Genomic DNA, 13,504 nt, shown 5'->3' on the forward strand with positions numbered 1-13,504 from the left:
AATTGGTGGCTAACGAAGCATGAGACTTATTTTGAGGACAATAGACATCATTTAGTGAATAGCACTATTCCTATTTCATCACGACCTAAGCTATCCAAGAACAAAGGGAATAACTTAGGTGGTAAACAAATTCGTTTAATTGAAGCATCAGCTCCCAACCTTCAGAAAGATATTGCGACTTATAGAGAAGAAAGCCATATTAGTACAAGTGATCATCATTAGAAAAGATCCTCAAAGAAGGCCAAGACATTCGTTGATGACTTTTTTGAAGGAGTTTAAAGTGCTTCGATAGGTCCTAGCATCGCTATACCCCGTATCCCTTCTCTCTCTCTATCTATTTATCTATCTATCTTCTTCTTTAACAGACAATTTATTTATTTGTTTATTTTATTTTTTTATTATTATTTTTGCAGTCACCCTTGAGCAATCACCTTTAAGAGCTTGCAGACAACATAGTGATGAATCTTTAACGAGACCTTTTGCTTTGTATTTAACCATTGAGAAGGTTGACACTTTTGAAGTACCGGTAGTTAAACCAGCTGCAACAATCCTCATGACTTCCTGTCATTTCAAAAGATATTCAACGCAACAAGAAGAAAATAAATGAGGAAAACGTGGAAGTTTTGAACCCTCCAACCAGAGAAAATGGCTTCTCCGAAGTATTTTTAATGGAGAAAGTCCTACCCCTTCCTGGTTCCTTCAAAATTTCTGAGCCGGACCAATGTACTTATAGGAAATTGATCACAGTAAATCCTAAACCATCTTTATATTATGGCGAAGCAAGGGTTTCAAACTTCTTTCATATAGCTACTTTATCTATATGGGAGGATATTCATGATAAGATTGTTCATACCCCTTTTGAACAAATCCCGAGCCTTAAACTAAAGTGGCTAAAGTATTTTCTGGCATTTCCAAGATTTATGCAAACAACCTAGTTCCTCTTCAAGATTTCGTGAGTAACTATTTTAAGGGGATAGATAACTTCAACGAGGTACAATCTTCATATTCTACCTAGATGTTCTCAGCTGACAAAGATCGCCAAGTGTGTAAGAAAATTGTTGGAGTTGATGCCCTAAATCTAATAGGGTCATGTAGTTTGTAAACACTTGTATGAACAAACACTTTGTGATTTATAATATGAGATATGTTATTCACTCCAGTCTATGAAATATGAGATATTTTAGTTTTATTAACTATAAATCAATAAACTAAGATCCTTGGTTGTCGTTGTAACTTAAGCATGTATGTGAAGATATACAAGTGGATTGTTCTTTAAGTGATAACCTAAATGATCAGTAGTATATGGATAAATGAGGGATACCTTATCCTGATGACACTACGAGTGTGGCTCACTTTGTAGGTGTTACAAATGTTGTAAAGTGCTACAAATGATCTGATCTTAATCATTCGTATATTAGACATGTAAGCGGGGATACTCTATATAAAGAAGTTTGTATAAGATCGGACCACAAAATGTTTAGTCTCATTATATAACGTTGTTTATAATTGAGACTTTCATTTCACTAGGATGACCATAAATAATATGATCTTAATCCTAAGTGAGTTGTGAACTCCTACCTATGAGGGCAGTTCTTTGATTTGCATGGGTGCGAGTGGCCAGATCGCCGACTCAAACCTACCACTTTGGGGATTTGTCTGATTGAGGAGCTGGGAACTCAGCTACACAAGACAGAATTCACTCCTTCCCCGAAGTAGGGATAAGTAAATAAATTGCTCCCTTAAGGGCTAATTTCTGGTCTTGAACAATATTACACCTGTCTCTTATACACATCTAGATGTGTATAAGAGACAGGGCTTGAACAATGTGGCGCCACACCTTCTCTTAGTCCGAGAAGGGTTTAATCATAGTAGGACTATGATCTATTGTTCATTAGAGAAATCAGTGGTACTTATGGAGGTAGATGTAACTACGGGGGCAAAATGGTAAATTGGCCTACCTGTACTTACGAGCGGTTTTTGAAGGGTAATAGTATTGTTGATTGGTTATATCCAATGGACAAAGAAATATATTTGTAATGTGAATAGTGTAGCTGTTGATCTTTAGTGGAGTGCCCAGAAGTTAATGGATGGTGGATATTGTAATTAAAGAGTTTAGTCAGTTATTCATGTACTGTTTGAGCTTCAAGCTACAGGTCCATAAGGTCCCCTTGGTAGCTCAATGGATTCATATTGAGAATCAGTTTTTGGGTTAGTTTGAAATGTTCAAATTAACAAGAGGGTATTTGATTATATATGATATAATTCAATTAATTTAATTATGTATGATATAATTGATTTAATGTATTTGATACATTATTATTTGATTGGAGGAATTAATATAAATATGATTTATATTATATGCCATAAAAGAGAAAAAGAACTATGATTTATATGTCGCATATGATGCAATGTTAAAACTATAGGTTATAAATATAATATGATAAGTTAATTATTCTTTTTATTTATAATGTATTAATTATGAGATAATTAATTTTCTTTTTCTCTGATAACCAACCTTAGTGGGTGGTTTGGTTTATTAAAATTGAGGGATAAAGATGAAAAATAGTTTTTCATTATTAATTCCATGCTTCATGCATCAAGTAATCACATTACTTTCGAGAGACTAAACGATCATGTCGAGTATTCTATACGATAGAACTCGTTTCTACGCAAAACAAGTTTATACGATAGACTTCTTCTTCTATACAATTAGTTATTGTATACTCGATCGTTTAGTTCCTCCATCCCTCTATCCAAATTCATACAGATCCCACAACTCCTGGATTCTCACACCGAGAATACCAAAGTAACCTTGTGGTGGTGTTGAGTTCCATTCGAGGATTGAGGATCGAGTTGTACTCGCTGGTGATCGAGGATTTTCGAGAGGCTCATTGCGTTCATGCTTGTTTGCTGAGTTGCTGAACGATCGAGGGAAATACGTGAAGAAAGGGTTCTTCAAAGGTATTATTTACTCGATCTCTTGTATGTTAATTAAGAAGCATGCTGAAATTTAGTCTTTAATGCATAATAGTTTGGAATGACTGTAAATATTTATGTTATTTCACAATGGAATTTGGAACGATCCGCTTCCACTCACTGGTCCTCTAGTTTTATAGTTCCTTCAATTGGTATCAGAGACAGGTTGTTCTAATATTCCAAATTTCATTGTTGTATTGAATTTCATTTATAGTCTTGGTGGATTTTATGAATTCTGCAATGCATTTAAGTGTTATATGTAGTTGTTGGGATGATTGCCTCTGTTTAAAACTTTCTTTAGTTAATTTGTAAGGGCCCATGCGTTTTGGAGCATAATTAACATGCTATCGAGTATGTATTCAAGTTTTTGTTTTGTTTGAGTCATTCGTGATGAAGCTTCAGACGCATGGAGATGTTGTTTGCTTTGAGGAAGAAGACCAATCGTTGGTTGTATCATGTAGCCCAAGCTAAACGATTGTTTAGATTTGGCTATGCGATCGTGTAGAAAAGTTCTACTTGATCATGTTATTTGCTAAACGATCGCATAGCTAATGTTACGCGATCTAGTAAAGAGTTTACTCGATCGTGTTGTGTTGGCTACTCAATCGCGTATATGCTCGGGGTAAACGATCATTGAGTATATGATATTCGACGCATGGTGCGTGCACTAAACATAGTCACTGGCTACTCGATCACTTGGTATACGATACTCGATGCTTGCTCTTCGATCATTTAGACAATCATACTGCATCGCATAGTCGTTGTCTACTCGATTGCATGGCATGCATTGCTCGATGTGCGCTACACGATCGCGTGGCCTTCATGCTCATCACATAGTCCAAAGGCACGCGACCCACGCTATACGATCATTTATACTCGATAGGCGTTACTCGACGATCACAAGAAGTTACTACACGATCAAGTGACGAGGCTTCGCCCGGGCAGTTCAAAACCTGGTTCGCCTATTTGAACCGGTTGACTCAATTTTTTTTGTAATAGTTAGCTTTTCTTTCCAGTTTTGAGGCTAATTATCCCGGTCCATCAATTTTTATTTAATGTACATGTGATGTATGTTTAATTATACGCCATGATGTATTTTTAATGTATGTCATATATTAATTATAATATTTTTCTCTACTAGATATAAATCATATTTATATTCAATTTCCTCCAAATTAATTCATCTCATACATAAAATTAATTATATCATATTTAATTAACTCGTTCAATTATATCATATTTAATTAACTCGTTCAATTATATCATATATAATCGAATTCCCTCTTGTCAATTTGAACATTTCAAATTGACCCAAAAACTAACTCTCAACTTGTATCCAAGCTAGCAATGGGACCCTATGGACCTATGGCTCGAAGCTCCAATGGTATGTGAATAGCTGACTAAACTCTTTATTCACGATATCCACCATTCGTTAACTATCAGGCATTCCATTAAAGACCGATAGTTGAACTCTTCTTGCCATAGATATATTTCTATGTCCATGGATATAACTAATCATCAGTACGATGACCTTTCACAGATACTCGTAATTACAGCATGCCAATTTATCGTTTTGCCCCTGTAATTACATATTCCTCCTTAAGTACCATTGATCCCTCTAATGAATAATATAACATAGTCCTACTATGTGTGAACACCTCTCGGGCCATGAGAAGGTGCGTGGCGCCACATCGTTCAAGCCCGAGGATCAGCCCTTAGAGAGAAATCTATCTACTTACCCCTAGTTTGAGGAAGGAGTGAACTCCATCTTGTGAAGCTAAGTTCCCAGCTCCCAAATCAGAAGAATCCCCAAAATGATAGGTTTGAGTCGGCGCTCTGGCCACTCGTATCCATGAAAATCAGAGGACTGCCCTCAATGGCAGGAGTTTCCAACTTATTCAGGATTGAGGTCACGTTACCTATGGTCATCCTAATGAAGTGAATTCTCAGTCATGAACGGAGTTATATGAAAAGACATTAACATTTCGAGGTCAGGTCTTATACAAACTCTTTGTACAGGATGCCCCCACTCTCATGTCCACTACACAAATGATCAGGATCGGACCATCTGTGACAAGTCACAACATTTGTAACCATTCCACAAAGTGGGCCGCGTCCATAGTGTTACCAGGATAAGGTTTCCCTCCTAAATCCATATACTACAGACTATTTTGGTTGTCACTTAAGACATGATCCACTTATATGTCACTACATACATGTTTAAGTTACATAAAGACAACCAGGGATATTAAGTTTATTGGTTTGTGGTAAAATAAAAAACATCTAAATGTGCAAAGTCAAGAAGTGAAGTAAATATCATATATATTATACATCACAAGTGTTCGTACATAGTTGTTTACAAACTACAGGACACGAGACTTTAGGGCACAAACCCCAACAATTAGTTCCTGGCAGCAGCTTGAGGTTGGTGAGATGACGATGCGAGTTGGAACTGGGCACGTCGTCTCAACTGTGGTAGTGAGAGGTCTCCGGTTGACTTTACATAATAGATTTATCATTTTGAATGATGTGTATGTAGATCCCGAGTTAAAGAGAGAACTTAATTTCTGTAAAGTCGTTGCTTGAATATAAATACACCTTGAATTTTTCAGTAAATAAATTGTTTATTTCGAAAGATGGTATTGAAATATGTTTAGCACAACTGGAAAAAATTTGTATATGCTAAGGTAGTTAGCAACAAATTCCCTCCATAATGGAGAGATGTTTAAAACTTTCGTAACTCAAAACAAACGACTTAAAGTTTCTCCTAAAGAAAATGCCCAACTTTGGCACCTTCGTTTGGGGCATATTAATCTCAATAGGATTGAGAGGTTGGTGAAGAATGGACTTCTAAACGAGTTAGAAGAAAATTCTTTACCTGTGTGCGAGTCATGCCTTGAAGAAAAAATGACTAAAAGACCTTTTTACTAGAAAAGGTCTAGAGTTAGTGCATTCAAACCTTTGTGGTTTGATGAATGTGCGAGCCAGGGGAGGTTATGAATACTTCATCACTTTTGCTGATGATCATTCAAGATATGGGTACGTTTATTTAATGCAACATAAGTTTGAATCCTTTGAAAAGTTCAAAGAGTTCAAGGCTGAAGTTGAAAATACATTAAGTTAAATGATTAAAACACTTCGATCTGATCGAGGTGGAAAGTTTTTGGATTCTGAGTTCCAGAACTATTTGATAGAACATGAAAAAGTTTCTCAACTCTCAGCACCTGGTACACCTCAGCAGAATGGTGTATCGGAGAGGAGAAATAGAATTTTGTTGGACATGGTTTGAACAATGATGAGTTACGCTTCCTTACCGGACTTGTTTTGGGGTTTTGCAGTAGAAACTGAAATATACATCCTGAACTGTGTTCTCTCCAAGAGTATTTTCATAATACCTTTGGAGTTGTGAAACGGGCGTAAAGCTAGTTTACGTCACTCCGCATATGGGGTTGCCCAACACATGTGCTTGAGGCTAAACCTAAGAAACTGGAACCACGTTCGAGGCTGTGCCTATTTGTAAGCTACCCCAAAGGGACATGAGGGGTTACTTTTATGATCCTAAGGAAAAAAAGTGTTTAGATCAACAAACGTTACTTTTCTTGAGGAGGATCATATAGGGGAGCACAATCCTAGAAGTAAAGTGTTTGTATCGAAAAATGCTACTTTTCTCATTCGAAAGTTTGCCTATTTGTAGGCTACCCCAAATAAATGAGGGGTGGATACTTCTATGATCCAAGTGAGAATAAGGTGTTTATATCGACAAATGCTATCTTCTTGGAAGAATACCACATAAGGGTTCATAAGCCACGAAGTAAGCTTGTTTTAAATGAAATTTCTAAGGAGACTACTGAGAAGTTGACAAGAGTTGTTGAACAGACTGATAAATCAACCAGAGTTGTTGATGTCAGTTCATCTAGTCAACCATCTCAAGAGTTGAGACTGCCTTGACGTAGTGGGAGGGTTGTGAACCCACCGGAACGTTACATGGGTTTAATAGAAGCCCAAAACATCATATCTGATTATGGGGTTTAGAATCCGTTGTCTTATAAGTAAGCAATAGAAGATGTTGACAGAGATGAATGATTCAAGCTAAAATAAGGAAATGAAGTCTATGTACTTCAATTATGTCTGGGAGCTTATAGATCAACCTGATGGGGTAAGACCTATAGGTTGTAAATGGATCTACAAGAGGGAAAAAAGTGTGGATGGAAAGGTATAGACCTTTATGACTAGACTTGTTGCAAAGTGTTATACCTAGGTTGAGGGAGTGGACTATGAAGAAACTTTCTCACCTGTTATCATGTTAAAGTCTATCCAGATTCTTCTGTCTATAGCCAATTTTTTTATTATGAGATATGAAAAATGGACGTCAAGACTGCCTTTTTGAATGGTAATCTTGAGGAGACCATCTACATGGCTCAACCAGAAGGATTCATTGATCCAGACGAAGAGCAAAAGGTTTGCAAGCTTAATAGGTCCATTTATAGACTGAAACATGCATCTAAATCTTGGAACATTAGATTTGATAGTGCGATCAAATCATATGGTTTTTATCAGAATGTTGATGAGCCTTATGTTTACAAGAAAATCATCAACAACTTGTAGTTTTCCTTGTGCTGTATGTGGATGATATCCTACTCATTGGGAATGATGTAGGTTTTCTGACTAACATTAAGAAATGGCTAGTTGCCCAATTCCAAATGAAAGATTTGGGAGAGGCGCAGTTTGTTCTAGGGATTCAGATCATAAGGGATCGTAAGAACAAAAAGGTTGGCCTTGTCTCAAGCATCATACATTGACAAGATGTTAATTAGGTACTCTATACAGAATTCCAATAGGGGTTTATTACCTTTCAGGCATGGAATTTTTTTGTCTGAGGAACAGTGTCCTAAGAAAACTCAAGAGGTTGAGAAAATGAGACGGATTCCCTATGCATCGGCTGTTGGTAGCCTTATGTATGCAATATTATGTACTAGACCTGACATTTGATGCAATAGGGATTGTCAGTTGATATCAGTCCAATCTAGGATTAGATCACTGGATGCAAGTCAAAACAATCCTCAAATATCTTCAGAGAACAAGGGACTATATGCTCGTGTATGGAGATAAGGATTTGATCCTTACAGGATACACAGACTCTGACTTTCAGACTGATAGAGATTCTCGAAAATCTACATCAGGGTCAGTGTTCACTTTAAATGGAGAGGCTATAGTATGGAAAAGCATCAAGTAAGGATGCATCGTAGACTCCACTATGGAAATCGAAAATGTAGTTGCCTGTGAAGCTGCTAAAGAGGCTGTTTGGCTTAGGAAGTTCCTCACTAATTTGGACATCGTTCTAAATATATATTTACTGATCAGACTCTACTGTGATAACAACGGGGCTGTGGAAAATTCTAAAGGACCTCGGAGTTACTGAAGAGGCAAGCATATAGAATGGAAGTATCATTTGATCCAAGAGATTGTGCATTACGGTGATGTGATTTTCATGAAGATCACGTTGGAACACAACGTTGCCGATCCATTTACAAAGGCTTTCACGGCTAAAGTGTTCGAGGGTCATCTGGAAAGTCTATGTCTACGGGATATGCGGCATCTTATCTAGGGCAAGTGAGAGATGTTACTAGGGTATAGAGTATGCCTTAGTGTATTGTATTTTGTACTGTTTTGTATTGCACATTAGTCTCCCGAGGCTATAGGATAAGTGGAAGATTGTTGGGATTGGTGTCCTAAATCTCCTGGTAGTCTCGTAGTTTGTAAACATATTGTTATTAATAAAATAAGAGTTATTTTATAAGCTCTTACTCAATCCAGTCAACTAAGATCCATGGTTATTTTATGTAACTTAAGCATGTATGTGGAGATATACAAGTGGATCATGCCTTACGTAATAACCTAAATGGCCTGTAGTAGATAAATAAAGGAGGAATACCTTATCCTGGTGACACTACAGATACGACTCATTTTGTAGATGTTACTAGTATTGTACAGTGCTACATGCGAGTGGGGATATCCTATACAAATAGTTTGTATAAGACTGGACCACGAAATGATTAGTCTCTTTATATAACGCCATTCATAATTGAGACTTACATTTCACTAGAATGACCATAGTTGACATGATTTTAATCCTGAGTGAGTTGGCAACTCCTGCTCATGAGGGTGGTCCTTTGATTTGTATGGGTGAGAGTGGCCAGATTGCCAACTCAACAAGCCTACTATTTTGGGGATTCATCTGATTGGGGAGCTGGAAACTCAGCTACACAAGACGAAATTCACTCCTTCCCTGAAACAAGGGTAAGTAGATAAATTTTTCCCTTAAGGGCTGATTCCGAGTCTTGAACATAATGACCACACCCTCTCTTGGGAAGAGAGGACTCAGCCATAGTAGGACTATGCCTTATAGTTCATTAGAGGAATCAATGGTACTTAAAGAGTTAGATGTAACTACAGGGGCAAAATGGTAAATTGGCCCAATTGTACTTACGAGCGATTTTGTGAAGGGTCGCACTGGTTATTTGTTGTATGGACACAGAAATATATCTGTAGTGCGAAGAGTGAAATTTTCGGTCTTTAGTGGAGTGCCCGACAGTTAATGGATGGTGGATCTCATCGATTTAAGTTCTAGTCCCTAGTGTATCCCCGTATTCGGTTCCGAGACCTCAAATATACAACAGTCATAAGGTCTTCTTGGTTGCTCAATGGTTCAAGTTGAGAATCAGATTTGAGTTAGTTTGAAGTGTTCAAATTAACAAAGGAAATTTGATTATATATGATATGATTAAATTGATTCAATTATATGTGAATAATTGATATGATATATTTGATACATTATTACTGGAGAATTAATATAAGGTGATTTATATTAAATGCCATAAAAGAGAAAAAGAACTACAGTTTATAGTGTGCATATGATGCAATATTGAAACTATAGATTATAATATAATATGATAAGTTGTTATTATATATTTTAGAATATATTAATTATAGGATAAAATTATTCTTTTTCTTTGATAAGCGACAGTAGTGGGAGGTTATGCACAATTTATAGTAACTTTGAAGTAAAAAGGAAAATGGTTGTAGAATTTTTACTTTTTATTAATTTCCGTAATTGGCTAGTGGAGGGCATTTTTGGAATTTGGAGTGCAAATGTAAATGCGAGAATTTAATTTTTGACCTTACAAAATATTCTTTTAGGAATTTATGGCAGGAATTAATCTCACTTTTTGGGAAAGAAAAGAAGTTAATAAAATAAAGTGGAATAAGGAAAGTAATAAAATAAAGTTTAATTTATTTCCTTTTTTAAGTTTTAAGTTTTATTATTATTATTATTATTTTTTTTTATATAAAAACAAAACCTTCTCCTCGTTATTCTTTCTCACCGTGTGCACACCCCCGTTGAGAAAACCCTAGCACTGTTGACACCAATCACGCCGCTGCCGACCGAAGACCCACCCCAGGTTAGCCGTCGCCCCTTCCTCGCATCGACGGTCTAAGCCACATGCACAAGCCCCAGTCGCTCGTCGTCGCTGTCGGGGTGCTGCTCGTCCGCCCGTGGGTCGCCTCTGCTCAGATCAGCGACAACGAACTCAAGCCCTGCTTAGATCGGCGGCAACGAACTCGAGCCCTAGCCACCGTGAAGCCATCGATGCCCAGCCTCTAATTTTGCAGTCTCCAAGTTCCCAGTCGTCGATAATGCCAGAACGTTAGAGTTAGTGGCAAGTTATTCGTTGATTTTTTATACGATGGATTTTGGATATCTTGGATGCGCATTAAGTTTCGATATTTTTGGTCGACGATTCAGTGTGATCGGAATTTGGATTGGAGATTGGGTCGTTCTGAGTCACCGTCAAGCAAGGATTGTGAGAATTGGTGAGTTTAATTGGGTTCTTAACACCCTTCGTCTTGGCGTGTATCTACATTCAATTTCGTGTCTGAAACTCGATTCTAGTTCGACTTGAGCAAACACTTCGAGTAAGTGTTTTGGAGGTATTGATGTGGATTTTTTATTTGGGTTATATTCTTAGGATTGGAGTTTAATTTTACTTTTCACTTAGGGTTCGATTCAAGATTCTTTTAAGCAAGGAAGGAGATAAATTTGTTTCGTTTGAGCTCAAACTCTAAGGTAAGTAATCTTACTACTGGAATCGCTTTTGTGCCAGGCGATACACTGTAGATTTAACATTGAGTATCCTGTAGCAGTTTTTCTTTGATTAATTTTGATTGTTTTGAGATTGGATGGACTGCTTATGAAGGACATATGAGCATGTGGTAATATATCGGAATATCATTATTTTTGAGCTCGATTTGGAATTTTATGAGTTATAGTAAATGATGATTGAGCATGACCCTTAAATTTTGAGTTAAGTAGCACTCTGATTGGAATGCCTTAAAGATAGATGAGCATTAGACATTTGCGGATTTATATAGTTATGCGATTTATTATGAGAATGTGTAGACTGTATGATATATATTACGAAATCCCGAATACTGCATTGTTTACATGATTTAGTGCATGAAAGTGACATACTACAGTTGATTCATTTAAAACTAGATTAAATATGTATGTTGAGGTTAATTAACATGAGGTTGACGATGAGGAGATTTTAGAGGATTTATGATTAGGTGAATGTTATATGTAATATGAAGTTAGATAAAATCCCATTTTCCTTTCCAGACTATGTGACTGCATGAAAGTAATGCACGTCCAAAGGCGCTAGTACATGAAAGAGTACTAGGGCTGGTGTGTATGAAAGTGATACATACCTAGAGGGTACTAGGGTGTACGAAAGAGGTACATACTCAGTGAGTTTTGTGTATACGAAAGAGGTGTATGCCTAACCATGTGTACGAAAGAGGTACGCACCCCTACATTTATAGAGAGGGTCTGGGGTGTACGAAAGAGGTACATACCAAGTGGATTATGTGGATACGAAAGAGGTGTATACATAATTACATGTACGAAAGAAATACATACTTAGTAGGTTAGGTGTATACTTAATTAGGTGTACGAAAGAGGTACACCTTCAGTGGGTTGTGTGTATACGAAAGAGGTGTATACGTAACCATATGTACGAAAAAGGTACACATTAAGTGGGTTTATGTGTATATGAAAGAGGTGTATGCATAACCATGCGTATGTAAGAGATTGTGTTTCCTTCGGGATTCATCAGAGGTTGTGGGTCCTACGGGACTTACTAGAGGTAGTGGACATACTCAACTACAGTAGGATATAAATAAGTTTTTCATGTATATATCTATCCCATGAGGCCTAGAGCAGTTTATATGTTCCACTAGAGGTAGGCATTTAGAGGACATAGATGTCTAGCCCGATCCCAGTGATGGGGTTACTTACTGAGTATTTCATACTCATTCTTTCTTATGTTGATGTTTTCAAGTGATGGTAGAGATGCACCGGTGATGGCGCAGCGGAATTTGTGATCGTGCCATTGGGACTAGTTTTTATGCTTCCGCATCATGAAATTTAGAGTCCTTATTTTTCCCTTAATGTTTAGTTTTACTATTTGGAACTTATTATCAAGGATTGTTTCTTTTATATACATTTAATAGTCTTTACGAATTATGGGTACCCTATTATTGTTTTAACAATTGCATTTAATAAATGGCTTTTGAACTTCTCTCGTCTATTTAACATTTATTTCAACATAATTGAGCGTCGTCTTAAATCCTATGCATGTATTTATTTTAGTAACGACCTAACCTAAGTCCTAAGGGGTCGGGTCGTTACAATGGTTTTTCCAAAAGATGATGATTCATTATTATATCGTTTCACAAAAAGAAAAACTATCGCGTAAAAGAGTTTTTTACTAAACGATAGTATCTCATAGCCTAAACGATCAAGTATCGAGTTACTATACGATAGTTACTCGTTACTACACGATCAAGTAGCAAGTCTTTATGATTGGCTTCTTCTTCTACACGATCGAGTATCAAGTCTATATGATAGACTTCCTTCCTCTGTCGCATACTTCATCGTCTACTCGATTGTTTACCTCCTTCATTCCTCTATCCAAAGTCATACAGAGCCCACAACTCCTGGATTCTCACATCGAGAATACCAAGGTAACTCTTGTGGTGGTGTTCTTATTCCTTTCGAGGGTCAAGGATCGAGTTGCACTCGATAATGATCGAGGATTCTTCAGTTCGTGTTATTGGTAGTTCTGATCGTTGCGTTCGAGTTCTTCTTTGAACGCGTTGCTGATTGATCGAAGGAATACTAAAAGAAGAAGTTCTTGAAAGGTATTGTATACTCGATCCCTTGTGTTTAATAAAGAAGCATGCTTTAATTTATTGTTTATGCATAATCTCTTCCGTTAGATTGTAATTGTTTGTGTTATTTCTTAATGGACTTTGGAACGATCCGCTTCCGCTCACTAGTCCTCTATTTAGAGTTTCTTCAGGAAGTTCATCTAATAGGTCAAATCCACCTCAAGTGTTAAGGGAACCTCGACGTAGTGAGAGGTTTGCGAACCCATTTATTCACTATATGGGTTTAACTGAAATCCTA

The sequence above is a fragment of the Benincasa hispida genome, chromosome 1, assembly GCF_009727055.1.
Source record: "Benincasa hispida cultivar B227 chromosome 1, ASM972705v1, whole genome shotgun sequence".
NCBI classification, from domain to species: Eukaryota; Viridiplantae; Streptophyta; class Magnoliopsida; order Cucurbitales; family Cucurbitaceae; genus Benincasa; species Benincasa hispida.